Source organism: Salminus brasiliensis, chromosome 12 (genome assembly GCF_030463535.1).
Source record: "Salminus brasiliensis chromosome 12, fSalBra1.hap2, whole genome shotgun sequence".
In the NCBI taxonomy this organism is placed as follows: Eukaryota; Metazoa; Chordata; class Actinopteri; order Characiformes; family Bryconidae; genus Salminus; species Salminus brasiliensis.
Genome location: NC_132889.1, coordinates 28,244,922 through 28,272,854, shown reverse-complemented (window position 1 = coordinate 28,272,854; position 27,933 = coordinate 28,244,922). Strand labels below are relative to the sequence as shown.

General features: G+C 38.4%; 5 long non-coding RNA genes across 5 annotated transcripts; 1 reads left to right on the top strand and 4 right to left on the bottom strand.

Moving 5' to 3' along the window:
* Positions 1-1,935: 1,935 nt before the first annotated feature.
* LOC140573967 (uncharacterized) lies at positions 1,936-6,119 on the bottom strand. The gene is made up of 3 exons (XR_011980692.1): positions 5,962-6,119; positions 2,481-4,616; positions 1,936-2,344 (listed from the first exon to the last, which is right to left on the bottom strand). It is a non-coding gene; the product is annotated as an uncharacterized lncRNA (long non-coding RNA).
* A 1,890-nt stretch (positions 6,120-8,009) lies between these two features.
* Positions 8,010-10,783, bottom strand: LOC140574096 (uncharacterized). Its single transcript, XR_011980705.1, has 3 exons — positions 10,639-10,783; positions 8,649-9,902; positions 8,010-8,532 (listed from the first exon to the last, which is right to left on the bottom strand). It is a non-coding gene; the product is annotated as an uncharacterized lncRNA (long non-coding RNA).
* A 1,468-nt stretch (positions 10,784-12,251) lies between these two features.
* LOC140574062 (uncharacterized) lies at positions 12,252-14,861 on the top strand. Its single transcript, XR_011980701.1, has 3 exons — positions 12,252-12,484; positions 13,094-14,208; positions 14,373-14,861. It is a non-coding gene; the product is annotated as an uncharacterized lncRNA (long non-coding RNA).
* Positions 14,862-16,306: 1,445 nt separating this feature from the next.
* LOC140573963 (uncharacterized) lies at positions 16,307-20,379 on the bottom strand. The gene is made up of 2 exons (XR_011980690.1): positions 20,313-20,379; positions 16,307-17,965 (listed from the first exon to the last, which is right to left on the bottom strand). It is a non-coding gene; the product is annotated as an uncharacterized lncRNA (long non-coding RNA).
* A 1,538-nt stretch (positions 20,380-21,917) lies between these two features.
* LOC140573923 (uncharacterized) lies at positions 21,918-26,803 on the bottom strand. Its single transcript, XR_011980685.1, has 3 exons — positions 26,688-26,803; positions 23,975-25,666; positions 21,918-22,948 (listed from the first exon to the last, which is right to left on the bottom strand). It is a non-coding gene; the product is annotated as an uncharacterized lncRNA (long non-coding RNA).
* Positions 26,804-27,933: the final 1,130 nt, after the last annotated feature.

The window sequence follows — 27,933 nt, the reverse complement described above, 5'->3', positions numbered from 1 at the left end:
ACCACATTTGGCAAGTATCATAGTTTGTAAACTCTTTTCAATTCTTTCACTTCTTTGGTTTGGTTCTGCGATATTCTAGGACCGTCTTGCTGCACTGTTCGATTGTGGTCTATTTAGATTTTCTATGATGGTTAGGTCAAGGACTTGTGAGGTCCATGGCAAAACCTTCAGCATGTGCCTTTCAAGGCAGTCCATTGTGAATTTTGAGGTGTGTTTAAGATCATTATTGTGTAGTAGTAACATATTTTTTTCATCTTTTTTTTTTTTTTTAACAGAGGGTGTAATTTGTCAGATTAATCAGAATCAGCTGGTATTTAATTAAGTGCATTATTTTCTTCACCAGTGAAATGTTCACTGTGCCATTGGCTGCAGCACAAGCCGAAATCATGATCGAACCACATAGTCATGATCATGCTTTATAGTTAAATGAACCCTTTTTTCTCTGAACATACCTTTGCTCAGTGTAGCCAAAAACTCCAACATGCATCAGGCTGAATTTTGTGGTGAGGATGCAGGAAAGATTTTCTTTTGAGGACTCCTCCAAGAAGGCCATATTTGTGTAGGTGTTACAGCACAGTGGAACAGTGCACACATCACTTCAGAGTCTGCTAAAGTCCTATAAGTTTTCTTGGTCTTCCAGACCTCAACTTGACCTCCACCATTCCTGTGAGCTGCAATTTCTTAATGACATCTCATATTTAGCTATGTGAATCTTCTGATAGTCTTCCCCTGCCTTGTGGGTCTCAATTATTTCAATTGATTTTATTCCACAAGGCTAGGCAGCTACTTAAATATTCACATTAACAGAAGGTTATTGTTGACTGAGGTGTCAAAACTTTTGCATGCCACTGTATATCCTTAAAGTGGTTTTTGAGAATAATACCTACCAGAGCTTGCCAGCAGATTACCTAACATAATACAGGTCCATCTAGTATTTTCCCTCTCAAGTACAGAGTTTGCATACTTGATGGCAGACATGAGAAAATCTTACCACTGGTGGGAAAAGAGCAGCACAAATCGTGCATTCAGCTACTTTAGGTTGCCCATATTGCTGACGTGCAAATCCATGTACATACCTTGTCTAGTCCCTGTAGAGAAGTGTTATCAATAGAATAGGACTCTCTGAAGCAGATAAACATCAAACTATAAGCACCATGCCTAATACCATGTGTGGGCTAGAGGGGTTTAAAGTCAACCAGCATTGAGCTGTGGAGCAGTGACCCTGTGTCCTCTGAAACGATGGTGCTCCGTCCAATACTTTTGGAATGAGTTGGAGCTCCTGACCTTACTAATGCTCTTGTCGCTGAATGCAATCAAATCCTTACAGCAAAGCTCCACGATCTAGTTGAAAAAAACCTTCTCTGGACAGTTACTTCAAAAGCAGGATAAACCCTCGAATGAGTTGTGTATTTTGGGAATTATGGGAATTCCCTACATGCTCATTATTTATGTTTTTTTACTTTTACCTTGACGCAGCTTTCTCTCACACTCTCGCCTCCTCTTTCGCAAGGAGCTCTCTGGGACTTGGCCTGTCACAGCACCACATAAACAGAATGTGAATGGGTTTGTGCCATTTTGCACCATAGCTTCAAAGCTAATGTGGCTAACCAGTAATGCAATCTTGAAGCCCATTAGTTAGCAAACTGATGGGCTTTAAACTAAATCAAATTTAAAATGTGTTGTGTGATTTTTCAGCCACTATTTTGGTCTGCAACATTTCAGCGTCCCTTGCCCGTAATCAATCAGTAAGGTTTTGGCCATTGTACAATTAAAAAAAAACAACAAATCATGAAAAGCAGTTCAAAAGTGCAGGGTTGGAACAGCCCTGTTATGATGATTTCCTATAAGAAATCCCACACTCTTGGAACTTCTAACTGAAATTGCTGGAAGTTCTACAATGTATGAAGAACAACAAGGTAAGAATAAGCAGGGAAATGATTCATTTTTGGAATGTATTAGGCTTGTCACAAAAACCTTAACAAGGATCAACATCCACACAGACAAACAAAATATTATAATGAACCTATTAAATTCTCTTCACAGAGTTCTGCTCATTCAGTCTCACTAAATAAGAAGAACATCTCCTGCCCTGCTTCTTTTGCTTGTCCATGTAGCAGCTGTTTCACTCTTCTCCATCTAGCATGGCTGGTTCCTCCACACCACCCTTGAGCGAGAAGAATGGAAAGGAACAGGGGAGGACTGGAATGGCTGGAGAGGGGTGTAGACAGTCTGCTACAAGCCACATTTAAGAGAGGCAAGGAGTCCCTCAGGGAACTGGAAGGGTAGAGTGAATCACAGAAGCCATCGAGTAGAATTCACTCTGGTCCACAGATTCTGTCCAAGCCTTGAAAGACAAAAAATATATATTACTGTACATACTGACATACATACATCATAGGATGAATGGTAGATGTGAGGTCTAGCATGAGAGACTAGAAATCATTAAGCAACATGTAACTAAATCAAGTGTTTAGTCTTACCTTTGAGGTCATCTGTGCAGTTTTCATGGAGACATCTACAGTTGGGCCCAATGAAAGGCTTCCATCAGCCTGGCCAGAGCATGAACTCAAAGACTTGACTGTTTATTTTAAGGAGCATCGAAGTACAGTACCAGTCAAAAGTACACTTGCGGAAAAACAGGTAGGTGTCTTTAAGTCTTGCCATATTGGGCAAATACTTGAAAACTCAAATGTTCCAATAAAAACAAATCTGAAAGTGGTCAGTGGATCTGACCTTTTCAGAAACACAAGGCATTCTGTTAGCAAGTGCTATGGTATTGGTACCTGAAAACCAGGCAGGTGAGGTCATCACTTTTGTTCTTTGCAGCACAGTTAGTGCTTAATGTTGAGGTGTGTTTCAGGCTGTTCTCATGCTGAAGAATAAAGGATTACTCACAATCCTGCAAGCCACAATCTTGATAAAATGGCATGACTCTGAAGTATACTGTATGTCCAAATGTTTATGGACGTCCCTTGTAATGATTGCATTCACCCACTTTAAGCTGCACCCACTGCAGACAGATGTGCAAATGCATATACACACACAGCTTGTCTAGTCCATGTAGAGGAGTACGGCCAATAAAATAGGACTCTCTGGAGCAGATACACATCAATCCATTGGCTCCATGCCTAAGGAGCAGTGGAACTATGTCCTCTGAAATGATGGTGCTCCATCCAATACTTTTGGGATGAGTTGGGCAGTTGGGGGTGAGCTGGGGTGGTGACCATCCAACATCCTGACCTCACTAATGCTCTTGTCGTTGAATTAAATCAAATCCTCACAGCAATGCTCCTAAATATAGTAGGGATCTAGGCTTCCCTGGAACCAAAGCAACCTTTAAACCTTTGATTTGGGAAGAAACAATGCATGAGGAGGTGTCCCAATAATTTTATCCATATAGTGTATATGAAAGCAGTACATGTTGAACTTTCTGTAGTTTAAAATACCATGGAATGAGTTGTACAACTCTGCCCAGTAAGCCAACTTTAGACTATGGCACTGCATATACCTGTAGGAGTCACTGATACACTATGTGTATTTTGTGTGCACAATACTCCTCAAATGTTTGGACACAAGTACTCAAAGCAAGGTATTCTTTTATGTATTTTGCTAGAAATAATAATAGTGAAAGAAATTATACAGTAATCAAACAAAATCAAAGCTCTTATGTAAGTTTTTTTTTCTTACATCTCACTTTTACAGCATTTTGCAGACTGTTGTCACTACTTACATTTGCCTAGGAGACACATAGGCATAGGTTTTTGGATTACGATCTCTTTAGTATTATGGGAAACACATATTCCATAAGGAGTGTTTAAATGTTCGACAGCTAGTCCATATTGTATTGGACCTACATACTTCTTAAGACTTAGCATTTTCACCCTTCAGCTTTCTAGCTTCTCTGTTGCTTTGGCCCAAAGAAGCCTTTCTCGGTTTCTGCCCTCTAGCTAAGCCAGCTTCACGCAATCTTCTTTGAACCGTCGATATTGAAACAACTGTTGTTCTAGTAGCGTTTAGCTGGGCCTGTATTTGTGGGGCAGTTAAATCTTCGTTTTGTTCACATGTGAGTTTAATAAAGTTGTTTTCCGATTCCGAGGTGACCTTTGGTCTGCCTGACCTGGCTCGGTCTTCATGAGTACCCGTTTCTTCGACGCGTTTGATGGTCTTAGAAACAGCATTCACAGACACTTGCAATGCTTTTGCTATCTTCCTTAAAGACTGACCTTCCTTCCTTAAAGACATTATAGATTCTCGTTTTTCTCTGCTTAACTGAGCGTGTTTTGCCATTTTCTGCTCCTCTACATTCAAGAGAGTCAACAGTGTGATTTCAAGCAATAAACCCTCACCTGTTACAATAAATACAGAATGCAAATTTGTTAACCTGCTAGTTGATACTTCACACTTTAACAAAGGCACTTTGGCCATCACACACACAAATGACCAAATTAAAGCCCTGCACACAGGTTAAAGTTAAATTTGAGATCATTCTGAACAAAACAAACTTGGTTTCAGGGAGATGTACTGAAACTTTAGACTGGTACTGTATCTCCTACAACGAAGGCCTCAAATTTTACTTAGATGCCGTCACAGCAGAGGTGAGGGTTTCTGCAAAATACCTGAGGGAAAATAACAAAAGTTGCGGTTTGACCTTCTCTCAATTAGAACTTCCTGACATGTTCAGCGGCACCTTCTTTTTCTCTATTATACAGGCCTAATCAATGTGCACTTTCCAGGTATACAGTTGCAATGAGACATGTAGATAAATGGTGGGTCTATTAACGCCGCTAGTCAACAATCACAGTGCCTAACTCACCAATTAAAATAACTAGTTTGGCAAATATTTGATATATGACAATATATGATTTGTCTTCAACCCAAATATAATAAATTAACCAAAACATGTTTGATGTGCTAGTTTTTAACTGCATGACCAACCTATCAGAGGAGCACTGAGGTGTGAATTAAAGGTTTTGTAATAATTTACTTTGGCACTGGATTAAGACATTGATAAACTTGGAGGAGCAGAGAAGACATATCAACGAGTGGTGTTAATCAAAAAAAGGAAACGATCATGGAAAGAGGAGGGGCTGATGCAGATATTATATACATATTACATTTATTCTTTCTCTTTTCACAGCAATCATCAGCAAGTTTACAAGTACAAAGAAAAATAAATAATATCTGCTAGTGCTAGGGGGAGTTATGGAGCTAAAGAATGGGTTAATTGGCAGTACCGAATTGGGAGGGGGGGGGGGGGGGCAATACAGTACAGGCTACATTTTAAACCTTTTTTTGTTTTGTTTTTTTAAAGAGTGCAAGATTAAATAAATGCAATAAAGCAAGTTACTAGTAAAGTTACATTTATGGATATAACATTTTGCCTTTATCATAATAAGATTAATTATGTACACAAGTGTTGTGTTATTCTCCAGGAGCCTAAAACACATCCTTCCAAAGTATACAAAAAACCTTTATTAGTAATAGTAATAAATTAATAATATTATATAATAGTAATCAATTAATTGTATAACTGGGCAACAGTTCACATCACGGACCAATCATATCTACGGCTCGCCGCACAGTTCAGCCAGTTATCGCGATTCGTTACATCAGAGTGATTTTATTATTATTGTTATTATTATTATTATTATTTATATATATTTTTAACTACGCTTGCACATTTCTCATCACCCCCATCAAACTATCAAGGTGCTGGAGCTCCTCCTCGACCCTCCTCGCCTCGGTTTAACCCCTGTCTGCTTGCCTTTCGTGCTAGCTTAGCCTCGCAGCTCCAGTGCAAAACTTTCAAGAACAACCCTTGACCATTTATCATGTTTTGGCTCATCGACTACATTTGGGGCGACAGTTTAACTCTTCACACTTATTTGATTTTTCCTCAAGCGATTCTTCTTCCGCAGGACACGACATACCACAAAAAGGTGCACAACAACGTATACTCACACTAATAGCTAGTGCATATGGAGAGAAAGGCTGTGCGGAAGACGCACGTGGAGGCTTGCAGCTCTTAATGTTGCAAATGTCCAAAAGACCATCTCCTGGAGAACAAAGCGTGGAGGTAAATAACACTGACACTGCTGCTGAAATCTAGAGTCTGCTACTCCTGTCTTAGGATTTAGAGATGACTGAACGCCAGTTGTGATATTACTGCCACCTACAGTGTGGAGGTTTAGGAAATGAGCTAGCAAACTTGAACTTACTGTATCTAATGGTGTTGTTTAATGTAAGTAAATGGATTTATGATCATGCAGTGCATGCAGTGATACCAGTGTTCCTACTGCATGTGCTCTATTATCATAAAGCCTTGTATTTCTTTAAAACAGTACACTGTATACAGTCAATAGCTTGCTTGTTTCTAAACTGTCCCACTCATCAATAATTGTATATAAAAGTTGACTAATAAATGGTTAAAAGATGGTTAATAAAGGTAATGAATTAAGAATCCAGTTCCAATCCATTTTTGTTTAAGGTCATACATTTAGCATCTCAGCTACAGGACATGTGGTAGCAATGAAAAGTGAAGACATCTCTGGGAAATATAGACATTTTGCAGTCACCGAATCGTTAAACCAGCCTAGACCCAGATTTTAGTAAAGTAAACTTGCCTTTTACCTTGATGCAGCCTTGTACCCTTGGCCTGTGTGCAGGAGCTTCTGGAGAAGCTAACTGGCTTTAGGCAGGTTATTAATTAGTACACTACTTATAATAAATATGTGATATGACTATATGACTTAGTTGGTTCGAGCTGACCAAGACCATTTTCCACAGTCAACACTGGACTTTACAATGTTGCAACTGAAGCTATGCTAAGATAGCTAACAAGTGATGAGAGCTCATAGGTCACCAAATAGCATTGCAAGCCATATGCTTAAATCATGAATCTAAAGGTATTCACAATCATTCCTCAGGTAGAAGTGTAGATACTAGGGTTTAAAAAGACTTCTATAGAAGTTGAAGTATCAACTTAAGCTTTCTACTCAAGTAAAAGTGTAAAAGTACTGGTTTCAAAACTACTTAAAGTATCAGAGTAAAAGTAATGTGAGAAAACAAATAGCCAAAAGCTTAGGCCGTGCCACAGGTGTCTATAGTGCACTACCCCACCTCCCCAAAAAACATTTTTCTAAAATCCATAATGACTATAATGTTATATTAAGCTGTTCATGTTAAACCTGTTTCAGTTGCATATCTGGCCACTGAAAATTAATGAATTTTAGTCATATCAAATATATTAAAGGACCACCTATGTGTACTACTGAGCATTAACATGTGTTTCATGGAGTAGTGGGGCTTAGTTGAGACGTTACACTTGAGTTCTCTTCATACTAGACTACATATGGTCTGCTATGTCCTTGCTAGAGTGTGATGTGACATGCAGGTGCAACGGATCGCTTTCAAACCAATCGGGTGTCCGAATGGTCACATTCACACTTTCTGGATGGCTCAATTGATCTGGATAGGATTTTCTTTTTTTTTTTTGAACGATGGCAATCCGAAATAAAAACAAACCAAAAAACTAGAAGTAACGAGGCTATTTTTTAAAATCTAAGTAGTAGAAAGTACAGATATTTGCATGGAAATGTATAAGTAAAAGTATAAGTAGGAGTATAAGTAAAAAAGTCAGCTAATCAATAATTACAATAATTAAAAAAATAAAATTTCTACTTAAGTAAGGTAATGAAACATTTGTACTTCATTACTTGACACCTCTGCATGAATCACTTCAAGCCATGCTGAGTTGCTAAGAAATCTTATATGAGCTTATATGCTTATGGTAAATGTGGCATCAAGCCATACAAGATGAAAATGTGAGAAAGATAAAGTCCACGCAGATAAACAGTCAGAAGCATATTCATGCAGTGAGTGTTTAAGAGCGACATTTCTGTGTTTCTTGCTCAGAATCAGTCAAAATATAAGTAGGTTTTTACCATTTTTCACACATTGATATAGTTAATAGATAGATACTACTAAAAACTACATAAGCAACGATGACAAATTATTTATTAGTGGACGTCTTGTGCAATTTACATGCATAATCAGTACATCAAAATAAACGTATACATATACAAGCTAGGAAACTCCTAACTGTTGGAATGTGTGTAATTGGATTTTCACCAAAAAAACAAAACAAAACAATTTTTTAATTCTTTAATTAACCCATGAATTCAAGTCCATATTTTCTCTGCTCCATTCTGCAAATCTGTCCGGAGTATAAATGCTTCACCACTCAGTGTCTCTCCTGCTCGTCTCCTGCTCTGCCTCTTCTGCTCGTCCATGTAGTAGCTGCTTCACTCTTCTGCATCTATCACAGCTTGATGAAATTACCATTCCCCATTAAGCCAGAGGAAGGAGCTGGACTTGAGCAAGACAGTCTGAAGGTTTTTAAGAATGGAGGTGCTGGAACCAGACTTAACATGGCACTGCAGAGAGTTCCTATAGGGAACTGGATCGTAGGAGCCAGTGAGTAGAATTCATTCGTCAAGAAGACATTCTGTCCAAACCTTGAAAAGACATCCTCTAAACAAAGAAGGAAGCGGGAGCATGTAATTCTTTTTATAGAAGGAGGTCATTCAATTAACAGTAACAAGTAATAACAATAAATTAAATGATTAAATAAAAGTGAATAATCTCACCTTTGATGTCAAATGGAGTTTATGGGTATCTGATGGGCTCCAAAGCCTGGCCCAAGTGCAAACTCAAAGACATGACAGTACCAGTTAAAGTATACTCACTGAAAACTAGGCAGGTCTCCGCAAAAGTGTCAATTTTAGGAAATGAAAACACATTACAATATACAAATCAAAGGATGTGTCAAAATAATGCTCAAACAACTGAAATCTTGATAAATCTCTGATATCTTATACACACACACACACACACACACACACACACACACACACACACACACACACACACACACTGTACCAGTCAAACATTTGGACACACATACTCTGTACTAAAAAAAAACAAACATTAAAACTAAAGAAGTAACCCATATAAAACTTTACAGTGCTTAAAAATAAAGGATGCAGCTCTGTACGCTGTTGTAGCACCGTTCACATCTGTCTTTGAGACACATTTCAAGAACTAAAGCAAAAGTCTTTGGACTCGAATTTCTATACTCGAATGGAAAACACATACTCCATCAGGTGCGTCGAAATGTTTGACTGCCACTTCATTAATTAAGACTCAGCATTTACACACCTCAGCTTTCTTCATTCCGTTTGTCCTCTCCTGTCTTTTTGACCACCGAAGCCTTTCTCGGTTTCTGCCCTTTGGCTAAGCCAGCCTCACGTAATCTTCTTTGAACTGTTGATACTGAAACATCTGTTTTTCTAGTAGCATTAAGCTGTGCTTGTATTTGCGGGGCAGATAAATCCCCATTTTGTTCATATGTAAGTCGAATAAACTTGTTCTCAGTTTCCGAGGTGACTTTTGGCCTGCCTGACCTTACTCTGTCCTCATAAGTACCGGTTTCTTCGACGCGTTTCAGGGTCTTAGCCACAGCATTTACAGACACTTGCAGTGCTTTTGCAATTTTCTTTAACGACAGACCTTCCTTTCTTAAAGTAAGGATAGATTCTCGTTTTTCTCTGCTTAGCTGAGCATGTTTTGCCATTTTCTGCTTCTTTACATTCAAGAACGCAAATAGTGCGCTTATACAATCTATGTTTATTGTAATAAACACTCGCCTATTATAATAACTGCTAACAGAAGCTAGTTCACAATTCACACCAACAAAGACACTCATTCATTAAACACACAAGCAATGAAATCAAACAGATACACACAGGTTTATAGTTTAGGTGGAGATAAGCTGTAGGGAAACTTTGGACTGGTACTGTATGTTCTGTGTCACAGCAGAGGTGAGGGTTTCCACAAAGGACCTGATGGAAAACAAGGACAGGCTGAATATTGACCATCTCCATTTGAACATTCATGCTCCTTCATGCTCACTGGCATCATCTTCTTCTTTATACAGTTTCTGATGTGTACTAAAACACACACATACACACAACTGCAGTTTTACGCAATCACTTTAGGGACAGACAACATATGAGTGGGTAGGATGGTCCTCTCACCACTGTGCTCAATGTAAGCCAGTGCAGGCATCTGTTAGCTGATGCAGAATTAGCAGTTAGTGCTCTCCTCCAAGCGTGGTCAGCTGTCCATTTGCATTGCATTTGATTACTAACAGTTCAAAAACATGTGGTATGCTTCATGTGACTTAAAGGAAGCACATGCTAGCCTGCACCCTCCCAGCACTGGTAACATAGTGTGCTGGGGCAGTTCTAGCTAATGGGTGGACATTTGGAAATAGCTAAAAGTGTCTTTGTGTAGTTGGCTTTAGGTAGCAGCAAAGGTTCAGTCCACCACCACGATCAATCCCATCAAATATACTGACTTTACTTAGCCAGATCGCACATTATTCACCAACCATGTCAAACTATCTATCTAAGTGTTGGAGCTCCAGTGCAAAACTTCGCAAAGCAACCCTCCAACACCAAACATGTCTTGGTTCATGAAGTAAATTCACGCAAAAAAAAAAATGTAAACTGTTCATCAAGCAATGCCTCTAACCGCCAAACACCATAAAAAAGGTTCACAGGAAAGTCGACTTACACTATTAGTGAACAGAGAGAGCGCGAGGGGCACGGCAGAACAGGCACGCGGGAGTCTGCAGCGGTCACTATTGCAAATGTCAAGCGACCACCGTGCACAAAAACAAAGCGTGGAAGTGAATAACACTGATCCTGCTGCTGAAATCTCCTGCTTTTTCTGCTTTACAACCTGCAGTCGGAAAGCAAGCTGGTGTATTACTGCCACCTACAGTGCGGAGGTTTAGAAAAGTAGCTTATAAAGCTTATAGCCTAATGGACTAGGGTTAGCTGAATTCATTCAAACTGCCAGGGTTTCAGTAAAAAAGAAAAAAAAAGTCTAAATTATAACAACAAATAATAAATAAGTATCCGGACCTTAGATATTTACATATTTTATGTGAAATAAGCCTTAGACTCAATTAATCCAGGCGGGAAACACACTGGCCACTGCTCACTGGTCTTCAACGCTCTCTGTAAATAACAGACCTGAGATCCGGTGACTGGATCACCCTCCAGGTGTCAAGAGCTTTTACTGAACCCATGCTTTTAGCTACTGTGCACCACCGCTTTGGGATTTATTACAGAGATCTCTAAAACCTCTGAAAATCTTTATATAAATCTCTAAAGTGCTGCCACTTTACTATTTTAAACGCATAATCTCTAATCACCTCCATAAAGCCTGTAATTGTTTTAGTTAACCATAAGAATCTATACTATAAGACTATACTATAAGAATGTTTTAGTTATTTAATCTGATTATCCTATCATTATATTAATAAATATTTATTATTTTATTATATATGGTTTATTTTCTATTCTTATCATTTTATTTGCTTTTATCAATTTTAGTTATTTTATTTACTTTTACTATTTAATTATCTTTACTATTATATATATATATATAATTATAATATATACTTCTACTATTATAATAAATAATTATTGCGTTTTATTGTGTTCTATTTTTATTTTATGTATCATTTTATGATTACATTTATGGTCTTCTGTGCATGTTGTTGCTATACTTTTCGTCATAAATGTAAAGCTCTACTTACATATTTTAATCCCTTCTGTATAACTCTCTGCTACATTATAAATAAGGGTCACCCTCAGTGTATACCTTAAATGAAGGTTAATTGGTTCATTGATTGGTTGATGTTACGCTCTATTATTACTAATTTAAATAGTAAACTTGTAAAAATGTTTATTTATTCAGTAGTGAATGTAGCTCTTTAACGATTATAATATGTAATTTATTTTAAAATCAAGTAAATTAAATCCTAAATGCTGTCCAATGCCGTCACTACCGAAACACACGGATTTTGGTCTCTATGCCAGGCCTCATTTGGGATCACCCCCCTGCATTTCACTGGGAACTGATGCTATAAGCTCAAACCCTCCTCGGACGATCTTACTTCCGGCTCTGGAGCTCGTAAAGATCACCTGATTTCGGGTTAAATGGGTTTGGTCGTAAACACCCTGAGAAAGTACTTTACTCTGTTTACTTCTGTTTTTCTGTCGCCAAAGTTGAGCCGCTGTTTGTGTGTGTGTGTGTGTGTGTGTGTGTGTGTGTGTGTGTGTGTGTGTAAAGCCTCGTACTGTAACGTTAGGTGGCAGCAATACACCAAGTGGCGCTCGGTCATCTGCAAATGTTGAAAAAGAAGAAGCAGAAGATTTCGTGGCAGGAATGATCCCAAAGTAGCTTCAACATCAGCAGCAGCGGTTTCGGTGTTGATTTACTCGGATGATCTGCTCTCCACTCGATGGTTTGAACATTGGCACTGTCAAGAGCTGCAAACTCCCCTGTGGCTGTTCCGCACTGCCTGCCTGCCTGCCTCTCTCTCCCTCCCTCCATATTCACTAACAGTGTAAGTATGCCTGATTGTGCACCGTTTGTCTTGTATTGCCTTTAGAGGAGTTGCTTTATAAAATAATAAATAAGCGTATACGGTTTTAATATTTAATGTAGTCAGTGAGCCAAGATATGTTTTGGTGTCTGAGGTTTGTATTTAAAAGTTTTGCACTGGACCTAAGCTTAGCTAGCAAGTGGAGGAAGCATCTAGGGGTTAAATCGAGGCATCGAGGGGAGGAGCTGCAGCACCCTGTCACCCTGTGTGATGGGTAATAATGTTCAGTGGTAGAAAATCAGCTTAACTATTTGATGTGATGAAACGCGATGACTGCTTGACAACCACTGCAGCCCTTCTCCTTCTTAACGTAGTTTGTTGTTTTTCAGCCAAATTTTAGTCCTATTCAGTTCCCACCCAGTCGTTGGGACTCTCCTCGACACTCCCCCTAGCACTCCACAAAGCTACCAGTGCTGGAAGGGTGAAAGCCAGCATGTGCTCCCTCCAAGTCACATGAAGCTAACCACCCTCTTTCTGGAGAGCTGCTAATGCAACATAAGTGATAAAATAACAGATGAAGTTCAAAATGAGAAAAGGTCGAACCATAACATTTTCTTATTTCCTCTCAAGGCCTTTGTGGAAACCTTCACCTCGGCTGTGACTGCATCATCCGAGGCCTCCATTAAAGAAGTCACAGTACCAGTCCAAAGTTTCAGTACATCTGATTGAAACCTGTTTATTCCTAATTCTATCCATTTAAACTATAAAAGTTGTTTATTACGATAAATCTAGATTGTATAAGCACACTACTGGCATTCTTGAATGTAAAGGGTCAGAAAATGGCAAAACATGCTCAGTTAAGCAGAGAAAAACGAGAATCTATCATGTCTTTAAGGAAGGAAGGACTGTCTTTAAAGAAAATTGCAAAAGCACTGGAAGTGTCCGTAAGTGCTGTGGCTAAGACCATCAAACGTGTCGAAGAAACCGGTACTCATGAAGACCGAGTAAGGTCAGGCAGGCCAAAGGTCACCTCAGAATCGGAAAACAACTTTATTCAACTAGCATGTGAACAAAATGCTGATTTAACTGCCTCTCAAATACAAGCACAGCTAAACGCTACTAGAAAAACAGAAGTTTCAATATCAACAGTTCAAAGAAGGTTATGGGAAGCTGGCTTAGCCAAAGGGCAGAAACAGAGAAAGGCTTCTTCAGGCCCAAACAGCAGAGAAGGTAGAAAGCTGAGGGGTGGCCGTGTTAAGTCTTAAAGCATGGATCCTCCATATGCAGTAGCAGTCAGATATTTGGACACACTACATGAAGTGTGTGTTTTCATAATATTAAGAGATTTGAGTCCAAAAAGTTGAAGAGTCCTTTAACTTTCAGCTCTTGAGTTGCTGTACAGTTTCATGTGGGTTATTTATTAGCTTTCGAACTGGGTGTGTCCAGATGTTCGACTGGTACTGCGTGTGTGTATATAAGCAAATGAGGCAAAGGAATCCAAACAGATTCCAGTTTTTTGAAAATCTTTTGATACGTCTTATGATTTATATATTGTAATGCGTTTTCATTTGCCAAAATTGACACTACTTAGTTTTCAGTGAGTGTATCTTTGACTGGTACTGTACTTTGAGTCCCCTTTTAAGTACAAAGAATTTGAGTTTCCCTTGGGCCAGGCTGCTGCAAAACGTTCCGTGGGACCCACCGAAGACATCTTCATCTTCAAGACAACTTCTTTGACACCAGAGGTGACATGAATCACTGAATTTAGTCTTTATAGTGCTTTAATGTATTATTAATATTATTAATGCAGTTGAATGTATTTAATTATATTGTTTATTATTTGTATCATGACCTCCTACAGAGTGTTACAGATGCACTGTAATAGTATGCCCCTCCCCCTTTTTTCCAGTTTCACCTGCAGCCATTCCAGTCGTCTCCTGTCTCTTGTTTCTTCCCCTTCCTCTGGCTCAAAGGTGGTGTAAGAAGAACACGAAATGGTAGCTGAAGTGGAACGAAACTGCTGTCACATGGACAAGCAGAAGGAGCAGAGCAGGAGACTCTGGGGGTGCATAAAAGCGAATCATAGGAACAGAGAGCTAGTGGACGAATACCTGGTGGACATCTTTTGGAACGTGTATATATTTAATATACATAAACATATAGAAGAGCCTAAAGTGGTGAGGCATTTAACTCCTGACTGACTAACAAAATGGAGCAAAGAGAGAGAATCTAAATGATCTCTTTGCTAGTATATTTGTATACTACAGGGTTGAAAGTAACTCCTGTAACACATTCCTACAATTAGGAGTCTCCAACCTTTGTGGTGATTTTTTTTGTTGTGGTTGTTGTTGTAAGTCATGCAAGCGTACCACTAATAAATAATTTGTTTTTGCTCTGATTACAGATTGCTTACAATGTGTAAAAGACTGTTGGTCAGAATGACATGGCCAAAATCTTTTCTATTTCAAACATTTTCAAGCAAGAAACACTGGAATGCTGCACATCAAAATGTGTGGAGTCATATACGGTTATTTATTTCTGCCACTTTAAAGCTTGAATGTTTTCCCATTTCCCCATTTTCTAGTAAATAGCGTGTCATACAGTGTCAGAAACCACATATAGGGATTACACATATGTGGGATTACTCTGCAACTCTGCCTTGTGTGTGATGACAAGGGTGCAATGTTTATGCAATGCTAATTGGTAGACTATGAGCTTTCGTTGACTGTTAGTTCTCTTAGCTTCGTAACTTTAATTCAGAGCTGCCTAATTCAGGTTTTTTTTTTGTGCAACTTGAAGACATGAAGTCCACTGGCGACTGTGCAAAATGATCATTGGGTTAAAAAAAAAATCTCAGACGTGAAGAAACTAGGAGGGCCTATTTGGAAAAATATATACTAAACACACCTGACTCCCTGATTTATGGCACACTCAGTACACAGAAAATCTTAACTGAAATTCAGAAATCAAAAAATTCAGTAGGCCTATAATTAAACAAAACTGTCAGTAAAAACTATGTATAGTAAAAGTACACAGACATTTCAAATAATTATTTATAAACAATTGTTCACTATGTGTGTGTTTTATGTAGGCTATTTATTTTTAGGGCACCCTCCCATGCTTCTTTAAAGGAATAGTGCCCTCTAGTGGGAAACTGAGAAAAGACTGCTTTCTGCTTGAGACACACTGTATGTCCAAATGTTTGTGGACACCCCTTGTAATGAATGCATTCAGCTACGTCAACTTGCACATATTGTTGACACAGATGTACAAATGCACACACAGTTTGTCTAGTGTCTGTAGAGTAAAGTATTGCCAGTACAATAGGACTCTCTGGAGCAGATAAACAGGAACCTATCGGCAATATGCCTAATGCCGAGCTGAGGGGGCATAAAGCCCCCTATCATTCAACTGTGGAGCAGTGGATATGTGTTCTCTGGACAGATGGTGCTCCATCAATACTTTTGGGATAAGGGGGGGGAGTTTGGGATGAGATGGGGGGTGATAATCTAACATCCTAAACTCACCAACACTCTGGACATTGATTGCATTGCTCCAACATCTAGTAGAAAGTAATTGCAGATTAATTATTAATAACTATTTTTATTTTTAAAAAGAGAAATGGTCAAATGGACAACATAATACTATTAACAATACTTGTTAATAGTAACCTAAATTATGGGAAGCCAATAGGATACAAAGGAAATGTCAATGCTCAGTATTGTTTGGTGGCCTGACAGAACCACGGTGATGAAACAAACATACTACAATACACACAAAAACAACAACAACTCAATGAAAAATAAATACAGAATCAATAAAGGTATTCAAATAAAACAGAAATAACAGCAAGTGATTTTTAATTGCTGAAGAATACATTTACTCATATTTGGTTCCATACAAGCCAATATGATTTAGGTTTAAAGAGCAGTGGCAGAGTCAGAGTTAGTCAGCTAAGCTGTAGGAGGCACATTCAAGAAACTAGTCACACTAGCATGCCAACATTAGAGAGGCTAGACAGAGAATCCTTATAGTTACATACTGTCTAAGACAGTGGATGAAATGTCCTTACATTGGTGACTGGCCATGGTGTCAGTCAACTCTACTTGTCAAGATAATGTGGAGAAAGTGATTGTGTGTGCCATCAGCGGTCATTGCACTGAAAGTCCAGAGGATCACTCAATGGCTGGAATCAAACATTTTAATCAGAAGTTGGTGGAAATCCTAGTACCTTGAATAGAATTCTGATTAAGGAACGGGGAGAGTGAGTTCAAGGTTGCCGTTTGGCCAGTTGTCCAGAGTGATGTCCTGCAGTTCGATTAATCTGCACTTTCCAGAGATTATTCCTAGGAGACAACTTAAGGAATGATCTGGACATGTTGTGAACATGTAAGAACTTACAAACCTATCCACATTTCCATGATTTTACTGTGCATAAGACCATACATGACTGCAGATTTTACATTCATAAAGCACAGTTATCATACAAAGAACACATGTACAGTGAAATCTTCATTCCCAAATATGTGAAAGAAAATATGTCTCTTCACTTTGTTTTATGGTTAAATCAGTCTGCTTCCGGTTGTCCCGTTTCCTTTGCTTGTTTAAGTTGTTCCAGATTTTGCATAATGTGTGCGAGTTGGAAGCTTGAGCTCAGTAACAGCTGGAATATCAAAAGGCATCTGTCAGATAAAGGGGCCATAAATAAAAAACATTTGGTAGCCCATTGGTGAACCACAAGTATGAGAGGCTGCAGGAAGGGGCTCTGGGCGAGCTCCAATGCTCCATTCTGTGAGTATGTCCATGTTACATATCTGGCGACCTTAGGTTTCTCTTGCTTCTTGAACATCTGAAGCTTTATGTGGGACCCCAGAGAGGCAATGAACTCCTTATGGGAATAATCTCTGGAGAAAATGAGTTAAGCACACACACATTACATCCAGACCCTTTTTCCCCCCAGTCGTCTTAGATGGGTCAGCCTGATGCTTTCTGACCAACTTCAGAAGAGCTCTGATTTGTAGTTTTCTTCAGTGGTTTCTTTATAGCCACACTCCCATACAGGATGGTTGTATGCAGAGCTCTTGATATCGTTGACTTGTGCACCTTCACTCCAGTCTCAGCCACTCTACGCTGCAGCTCCTTCAGAGTGATCGTTGGCTTCTTTGTGGCTTCCCTCATGAGTCTCCTTCTTGCCCTTATGCTGAGTTTTGAGGGACGGCCTTGCCTAGGCAGCGCCTCGGTGGTATGATAGAGCTTCCATTTCCTTACTATTGATCCAACAGTGCTCACTGCAATGTCCAAAGACTTGGCTATTTTTTTGTAGCCTTTTCCTTTCTTGTGCATGTCTATAACCTTATCTCTAAATTCCTTAGAATGCTCTTTGGTCTTCATTTTTATTGCTTTTACAAAAACTTTTGACTGGTACTGTATCTTCCAAAATGAAGTTGTTGATAATACTTAAATTAGGCTGTCACAGCGAAAGAGAGGGTTTCCACAAAGGACCTGACAGAAAAAAAACAAGAGTGGTGAAACTGCAGAACTAATTTTAACATTTAAATAAAAAAAATAAAAAAAACTATCCCCAGAACCTACACGTGTCTTCTGAGTTTTTATACTTATCTCTGATGTTGGTAAAACTGAAAATATTTGTGTGATAGCTTTATTAGTCATTTAATGCTTTGAACATCACGATCATTGAGTGCCTTTACATGCACCTTCATACAGATTTCTGCAGTTATCTGATTATTCAGAGGTTATGTAAACAGCATACTCTCATTTCTTAGATCAGATTATGGCCTAGATGTCCGATTAAGAAATCCAATAAAGAGAGCTGGATTTTAACTCCGTAATCAGACTCCTCAGCGCGGTCTTCTTTCAGTTTTCTCAGTCTTTGCATGCACACAAACGTAAACCGGTAGGACAGACGCTCGTTCAAAAAAAGCTTGTCTCCATCTTTGCAGCAATATAGAGAAAGCTGGATGAAAGGCAGTAGTGGAGGTTAACCCATGGAGGCATATTTGAAGTTTACATCACGTTTCTGTGAGATGACTGGCTTTTTGTAAAGCAGAAATTCGATTATTGCCTGACTCGTGTAAACTCTTGAGTTTTTACCCAAGTGCTTGTATTGAACTACTGACCAAATCTGATTTTCTGCTGTTTTCTGATTTTTATGGGAGTGTAAACGCACTCATTGTTAACCAATGATTCTGGACATTTCTCCAGAATGACGTATTTCGCTCCAAACCCATCTGAACGACGCCCAACAATCTACTTCAATTCTAGCCCTAATTCAACACACCTGATCCAACCCAATAGGAAGAAGCCTTAAATCATAAATACTGAAAGAATCAAGAATGATCATTTCCTCCACATTAATGTTATGTATCTTGCTATTTTGCTTTGTTATGTCATGTGAAGCCTGGAATTGCAGAAAATCTCCATCTCCTGGGGTCAACATTAACCTAGCCCTGGTCAGTCATAACTGTGTTATGGCCCAACAGTTGTCCTGACTGTGTATAACCATGTCCAGCAGTGCTACAGCTGGGAACTGAAGTAAGTTGAGGCCTGTCTATGGTTCATTCTCTCATTCTTAATATTCTTAAAACCTTCATTTTCATGCTTTGCATCACACTGAATCCAACAGGTCAGGAGCATGTAAACATTAGCTGTGGTGCAGTTAAGTCAGGGCTGGAACCAAACCATGAAGATCACCTGAGCAGCCCTGCTCTTGAGTAACACACCTAAGTCAGTTTGTTTAATGAGTTCCTCAATTGCTGAGCTGTAGCAGGTGCACATGTGCAGCCACATTAATGATTTACAGGAAGACATTTGGATATTAAGCATGGCGCACATCTACGTTTCTATGCAAAGTCACTAGCACACTGCTTCTATCTACATGCTTCAAAACATTCATGATCTTGGATCTTGGTTTCTGTGTTATTCCATAATGGGACAGATTTTGGGTAATGATCTCGTTCCTTCAGAGGATCCAGTGGGATTTGGGGGGACAAGTTTAACACGACAAACTTACTCTGTTGGGTCGTGTCTGTGTACCACAGGACAGTTATTTGGAAATCTCATTCATTTATATAATCCTGAAATCCAGCTTAGACCCCTGGTTCCTAATATGGGCATGACGCCGGCTACAATGACGCACGACTTCAGAGGTCTACGGCTGCAGAGGCAATGTAATCTAGTCTACTCCACTTAAGGTGGAACATACCATTTTAACAAAACAGCCAATTTCATGGACGGTTCACTACTTTTACATGTGCAATCTCGCCAATATAACCAGTGCAAGCTACTGCCTTTTAAACACAGCATACACAGATATCACATAAAAACTCAGTGGCTGACCTTTACTAGCTGCTAGCTAGGCTCCCCAATTTCCTTTTCCAGCTAAGGTTAACTCTGCTAGCTCACTAATTAAAAAGTTTATACAGTGACCTGTTGTCGACAGGCTTATTAAAGCATGGTCATTACCAAGGGCCATGCTCGAAACAAATCTCCCTGTCTCGTTCACGTTAAGCTGAACTTTGTCTCCTGATCCGAATTTCTCAGTCCACCTTAAACAGTGAGCCCATTCCAGTCTACGCAGCGGCCGCCAGAAAGCGCAGGCTGAACCATTTAAGGTGGAACAGAGTTTCCCTTAATAAAAATAAATAAATAAATAAAATAAAAAAAAACACCCCCAGCCCCGTCTCATTTACTTAGCACTAACATGCTTATCCTGCAGCTACATCCTTCCTGTGCTCCTGTAAAGGAATGCATATGAAAGAAAGCTCGCTAGCTAGCTGACCGCTGATATGAAAACAGAGAGACAACGATGCTGTTGTTCCTCCAGACTTACTTCAGCTTCACCCTGCCGGTGTCTGGCTGCATCGCAGTCTGCGGCGAACTGCTGTCTCCCAGATAAGTGGGCGGAGTCCTTCTCATCAGCCAGTTACCTGAAAGGAAGTTAGAGTGGCACCCACGGTGGCCAATCACATTCAGAGGAAGCAGCACCATCCCGGGCTCCTCCTCTGGCCTTGTTTCTGCATCAGTGACAGCAGACTGCCCTTCAGCGAGATTGAACTAGCTAATTAACTAATTAACTAATTAATTCATTAATTGAATACAACCTTCATTGTTTTCAGAATTTTTACAAGGCATTTCATTAATTATATCATAACATTTTAAAAACATTTTTTACATTTTGTTCTAATTACTGTTATTTTTGTAATGATTGTATTGTATTACTGTGCTGTATTGTGCAATTGCCACTGGCTGCTAAATTTCCTTCGAGATCAACAATTATCGATCGATCTATCTATCTATCTATCTATCTAACTGCCCCTATTTTGCCTTTCTCCATATATCTCCTTTTCCATCTCCAATTGTCCACCTCCAAGGAGAAACAGGGTACCTGGTTGACTGGCAAATCATATGCTGCATCAGTTCCCTGATGATGCTACACATGCTGCCACTAAGGTCACGTTGGTATTTGATTATATTATTCAATTCTATACTGAGCCTCAGGCCTGTCAAAATTAATAATTAATAAATCGTCACTGTCATGCAAAACTTTGCGTCTCCAAAACTCTAACTTTACAGGAGAAAGAAAAAACATTCTTAACTATTAATAGAAGTCAATGAGAAAACATTTTTGTACAAAATCACCATGAAAACAGATTCCAAATATGTTTGTGTTTTTACATGACAGCAACAAAATATAATATATATGTACTGCATAATATTCATGTTTATGAACCCATATTTGTGTAGCTGTAAACTGTGGTAAGTGTAAGTGGTAAACAAATATGTTTCATTAATCTGATCTTTTTAACCTGTTACATTGTATATGTGTATAAATGTAGTTTTAGTAAACTAAAATCTGTTCTTCCGGTTTTTAGCAAGTGTGGACTTTGACACAGACCCCAAACATGGGGGGAAAAGCTGATAAGGGACATTTCCTGCCACCGCTGTCTCTTTTCGTGGCAGAACTGAACATCAGTTGTCTTTTAACTGCCACCTATAGTGTGACGTTTCAGAAATCTGCATAATAATAATATTAATAACAACAGAAAATACAACAGTAAATGTCACCTAACTACATTAAAATAGTAAATGATGTAAAACCAGTATGTAAAAACATTACATACAACATTATTTAATAATAAAATAATAGGAATTCCACTGAAAATAAAGAAGGTAGAAAGTGCAGTAGAAATTCATTGTGATATGCTACATTATTATACACCACTCATAAACATTAGTAATGTATTTATTTAGCCTGTATATTTATAGGGTTACCACTTTTAAAACATAAGTTCTCATGCCCTCTAGTGGTCAACTGAGACAACGACAGTTTTCTGCCTGAGAAACGTGTATTTAAATTCCATTATTAATAACAATAATAACAAAATGCCTAAAATTAAGTCATTATAAAAAGGACTCTGTTTAGATTTAGTCAGTATTCTGTTGTAAAACAACACTTTAATAATAAGAGTGCGTAGCAAAAGGGGTCAAATACAGAATATATGATATCTAGAATATCTAGAAAATCAATACAGAATCCAGGGACATTGATGAGATTGAGACAAAATTAAGCAAGAGTGAAGCTGAATGGTAAAAGACTGCAACACATGCTACTATGTATGAACTGAGAGACAGTACAGACCAACATAATTCAGGTCAGACAAACAAACTGTGGGACACACATTCAACACACATAGCTAAATTACCATGCCAGCGTTAGAGAAAGTAGGCAGAAAAGTTAGGCCTGGCCATTAAGAAAATCTTTGTACGCTTAGTACAAGATCACTGAATGTCAAGAAAGTCAGTCAGAGGCAGATGACTGGAGATCCTCGGACCATGGGTGGAAATCCTTGTAAAGTGTCAGTAACTCCATCAGTTCTAGTTCAGAGGCTGCTGATTGGCCAGTTTTCCAGAAATATGTTTTGCAGTTTTCATTCACACTTCCCAGAGACTATTCCTTGGGGACAACTTAAGGAATGTTTATATGATATCCAGATCATGTAACTGGTGTGTTTTACATTCAAGGAACTTAATCCGAACGTCCAAGCTTGATGTTACCATGCACTAACCGCCCCTCCAAATGCAGTTCAGCAAATTTGGGTAGGTGACACATTTATAGTATAATATAGTACAATTATAATATATACAATTTTACAATGCCAAATGCAGACATATCATATTCATGACATACTATATGTATACAAGTGCCTTGTGGAAATCCCAGCTGCAGAGGAAAAATGTCTTTTTGAATAACATTTCATTTCACCAATTTAGTGGGAAACTCCTTCCTTGTGTCCCTTAGTTTTGTGCAGATAGGTGGGCAGGCAGGCAGGCAGTCAGGTAGGTAGGTAGTTGGTACATAGATAGACAGGAAGAACTTTACTGATTTCTGAAGGACATGAGTCATCCCAGATGAAACTGCAGTTGTGCCAGATGTTGCATCTTGATCTTAAATACAACAGCTGTAATCTGAAAGACATTCATAAATAAAGAAGCTATGAATAAAACATTTTGGAAGTCCCATGGTGAACCACAAGTGTGAGATGTTGCTCTGAAGCTCTGGGTGGTCTGACCACCTTGAGTTCTCTTGCTCTACGAATCCTTTCCATCAGCTTCTGTGTGTTTCACCACCATAGACTCTAAGAGCAGTCGCTTTTCTGATTCTTCTGCTTGTGCCACAAAGCAACTACACTAAAACAAGAAAATACTAAGATGGTTCAGGCTTAATTTCCACCTGAGATTCCTAAAAGAGACTTGTCCATAGAGACCGTCATGGAAAAGAGGATAGAGGATAAACAAATGACAGCTGATATGAAAAGCTGTGGCATTTACCAGGGTAGATAGGGTTTATTAAAGATGTATTAAAGGTGGATGAAGAGTTCAAGCTTCAAGCTCCATGACTCCAGAGAGACAATGAGCTCCTCCAGGGAACTGCCACATGAGCAGTCATTAAGTAGAATACACTCATCCATTCATTCTAAAGGAATTGTCTGAAGAAGGAAATAAACACTACTATTGCTCACACACAACAACCGTAGGTGCTCATGTAACAAATGTAACACCAGAGGCAATACACTGATCAGCCATGACATAAACACCACCTGTCTAATACTGAGCAGGTCCCGCTCATGTCAGCACAACAGATCTGACCTTTCGATGCATGACTCCACAAGACCTCTGAAGGCATCCTGTAGTATCTTGTGTTGTGAGCTGGGCCTCCATGAGCATCAATGAGCCTTAGGGGCCCATGTGCCTGTTGCTGATTCACAGGTCGCCCTGTCTTGAAACCCCTTTTTGTAGGTACTGACCACTGCATAGTAGAAACACCCCACAAAACCCGCCTGACGTTTTTGCTGCTTTTAACAAAACCTTCAAGAACTGATCCTTTGATGTCAGTACATGTCACTGTAGATAACTGATGTCTGTCAGTGGTGTTAATGGTATGGATGATCATTGTAAACTAAAACATTAAAGTGATTAAGGGGTTAATCTCACCACTGATGGCACCTTTGCAGATTTCTAAAGGACATCCCCAAATGAACCCCAAGGAAGTGCCTTCATCAGCCTGGTCAAAGTGCCCTCTCACAGACATAGCTGTCCATTTCCAGAGCAGCAGAATACAGTACCAGTCAAAAGCACACCTGAGTGAACTTTCAAAGTTCTTTGTTTTCATAAAAACGTCATCAAATACATAGAATCAGGGGTGTGCAAACTTTTGATTTGTGACCTTTGATACAGTGGACCTGACTTCCATTTCACAGCTCTCTTATTACTGTCATCTTGGTCCTCAGACGTCCCAGTTTACTTAAAAAAACATCACTCTAGGTGACTCCAATCTCCAGGTGCTGTTATACATCCCCAAATGTGCACTGAACATCCACCATGCTTGACTGATTGTTGTAGAAATGGTAAGACGAGTCCTTCTTTGCTTTGGTGATAATCATACTTCCAAAGATCTCAGCAGTCCATAAAACCTTCCTCCACATGGTACATGTTCAGTTACAGTGTCCTAGTGGAAACCGTCTTCTTTTTTGTCCGTTTCCTTCCTCACTAATGACCTCTTCACACACCCTTTCAGACCCATAGCATTAAGCTGTCTTCTCACAGTGGACGGATGGACAGAAACACCTGTGGATATTTTCAGATCTGAGGCGAGAGTAGAACTTGATCTTCTCCTGTCTACCAAAGATGAAAGCTGCAAGTACATTTTATCTGATGGAGACAATTTTGGCGGTCTACCAGATCTTGCACGGTTGTTTGGAGTCCCATTTTCTTTGTATCTTTTAATAATTTTTTGCACTCCAGTTTTGGAAACTCCTGTTTTTTCACTTATTTTCCGGTGACTTTGCCCTTCCTTATGCAAGTGGATGATCTTGTATCTAATCTCCTCAGAAATTCCTCCTTTAGTTATTCTAGGAGTCCCATTTTCTTTATGTTTCTGAATGATGTTTTTAAGTTCCGTTTTGGAAACACCAGTTTTTTCACTTATTTTTCGTAGACTTTTCCCTTCCTCGTGCAAGTGGATTACTTTATATCTGATCTCCTTAGAAATATCTGCGTCATCCATATTAGATGCACAAGAAATAAGCGTTTGCAGGGCAGCTAATGTGAGTTTGGAGATACCCAGCTCTAGCAGACTGGTTGTAGAATGGGAAGCATGGAGTTGCAGTTGCAGTAGAGCAGTAGGGTGTACAAAAGTAATGAGTGGATTAATCAAATACTGGTATGGTTGATAGGCTAAATTTTGGAAGCTTTTAGTGTAATATTATGTTACATATAATTTTTCTGCTCCCACAACACTGAAAAATGAATAATTGGTCCTGAATGGCTGTTTTGACTGGAAATACTTATAAGCGTGATCTTTTACTTTTGCACAGTACTGTACATTTAGCTACAGTAATGAATCCTCACTTGTTATAACTGATAAGAAAGGTTAAAAAGTTGACATGCTTACATGTTTACATACAAGTCATCCAAAATGGTTATAGTTTAAGTATAAATATATAATAAATATTTATAAATATAAATAATAATAAACTAAAACTAAATTTAAACTAATTGGTTTTAAAGTTTAAGTATGAAATCAGTGGTACTGAAGCTTTTGGCTGGTACTGTATCTTCAAAAATGAAGACGTCAAAAGATACTTTGATGTTGTCACTGCAGAGGTGAGGGTTTCAACAAAGGACCTGGGGGAGAGAACACTGCATTAGGACCCTCATATAGACACTGACACACATTTATTACTCACAGATCCATATATGTTTTTTCAGATTCACAGATTCATATATGTATTTAAAAATACTAATAATATATAATTTAAGAATTATATTATTTAAATATATATAATTATAAATAATAAATTATAATTAATTATATATTTTTATTTTTAATATTTTTATCTTCAAAAATGTTTTTTATTATTATTATTATTATTATTATTATTATTATTATTATTTTAAACAATGTTTGTCCTTGGCAGAGGTGGGGAACCAACTTCCAGAATCAGCGAGAAAAACATAAAACTGTGCCCCCTGAAATGAAGATCTGCCTAAGCACTTGATGCATCTCAGAAGTCACCAGCACCCACACCTTTCCAGCAGGCACTATAAGAAACTGAGCCCTTAATGTATCATTGTAGAAAATTCATTTTTAGAGACTTAAAACATTTCCTCGCCCAGTTTAATTTAAGTGCAAATTATTAAATTGAGGGAATTAATTATTAAATGAGGATACATGTTGATAAATTAATGGAAAGATCTCAGTCTCAACAGTACCTTTTTCTTAGCTGCCCCATAAAAACTAAGTAAAAAGTAGAAGGGTGGTCTCATTTTTCGTGGTTTTCCACATTTAAGGAAAGGCAAGGATGGAGCCCATCAAATGCACTACCTGAGACATTCATCTGAGCAACTCTTGTCCTGCCAGATTAAGATCACAGAAAGTACCATAAGATATGTAATAACTCCGGGCAAACGGAATATGTACTAAATGATGGTCTACTAGACCATAAGATACATACATAAACAACTGTTAGCTAAATGACTGAGGACACAGACCACATTGCGCCTAACCTTCACTAAAAGATCATCTAACAGAGATTTGCCATCAGCCCCGCAATGTACTGTTTGATGCACTGGTCAACCACTGCATCAAAAACACCAATATACGACCCCCAGGAACAGCGTGTATAGGAAAGTAGGCTGTACTTACACTGGCATGTAAGACACACAGTGAGACAGTACACACCGCTGATGCACGGGGGTGTTTGTAGGTGTTTACGCTGCAAATGCTCAAACGATCATCGAGCCTGAGAGCAGAGAGTGTGAGGGGTGGGTGGGTGGCTGACAGGGGGCGTTTCCTGCCACGATTTCTACTGCTGCTTCTTTTTTGGGTCATTTGTGCAGAACTGAACTGCAGTCTCTTTACTGCCACCTACAGAGCGGAGGTTTTCGTAATAATAATAATAATAATAATAATAATGTCAAATGTTACTCACAAACTCACAACCATATGTCTTGGAGTAATAGTGAAACCACCAAAACAAGAATTATGTGGAATATGGACATGCAGTGCTGAATAATGCAGTGACCAAAAAGTGCTAAAAAAAACTTAAGGTTCAAAGTTATAATAATAATAATAATAATTATAATAATAAGGTTTTCTTTATTATTTTAAAAATGCAGCTTAAAATACTTTTAAATAAAGCGGGAAACTTAACGAATAAAAACGGTAAATGGCAAAACAGAGCATCAGAAAAAAAAATATTATTATGATTTTTCAAACGTGTGTAAATGAGAATACATTTTTTTCTTTGACAGATTGTATATCTTCAAAACATAATGTATTATATTTAAAATATAATATTTTAAAAAATATATTAAATATCAAGCATGCATGTGTACACACCAATGTGAACTGGGCTTAAATACGTGTTAAAATATAAAACGTTTTATTTAAAAATGTAAATTATTTAAATTATTAACGTTTAATTATTTATTTTTAAAGACAAAGACACACAAGGACACTCACATAAATAAATATATACTAAAAATAACCATGAGAATTATGATTAGAATAACATTATGATAAAGGCGCAAAAACGCCCTCTTCTGGTTAGACTGGTGGAACTACAGGACATTTAACTAAAAAACAAAAATGTATAAAATAAATATGTATAAAAAAACAGATAGGAGCTAAAATCGATTTTTTGTCCCTGATGTATTTAAGGTTTGTGTTGAAGTGACTGTGGGTTGGTGGTCTAGTAGTTCTGGGTGTGGCCTCAGCAGACATTTAATATTTTATATTAATATGAATTATACTAAAAGTGGAAAACACACTTTAATAATAAGGACAACTAGCAAAACAGACCAAACAGAATAAATTATAATAAAACAATGAAGTTACAGCAAAATTAAATGGCAACAGGCAGATCCTAACTGAGGAGGTCATTTAAGCT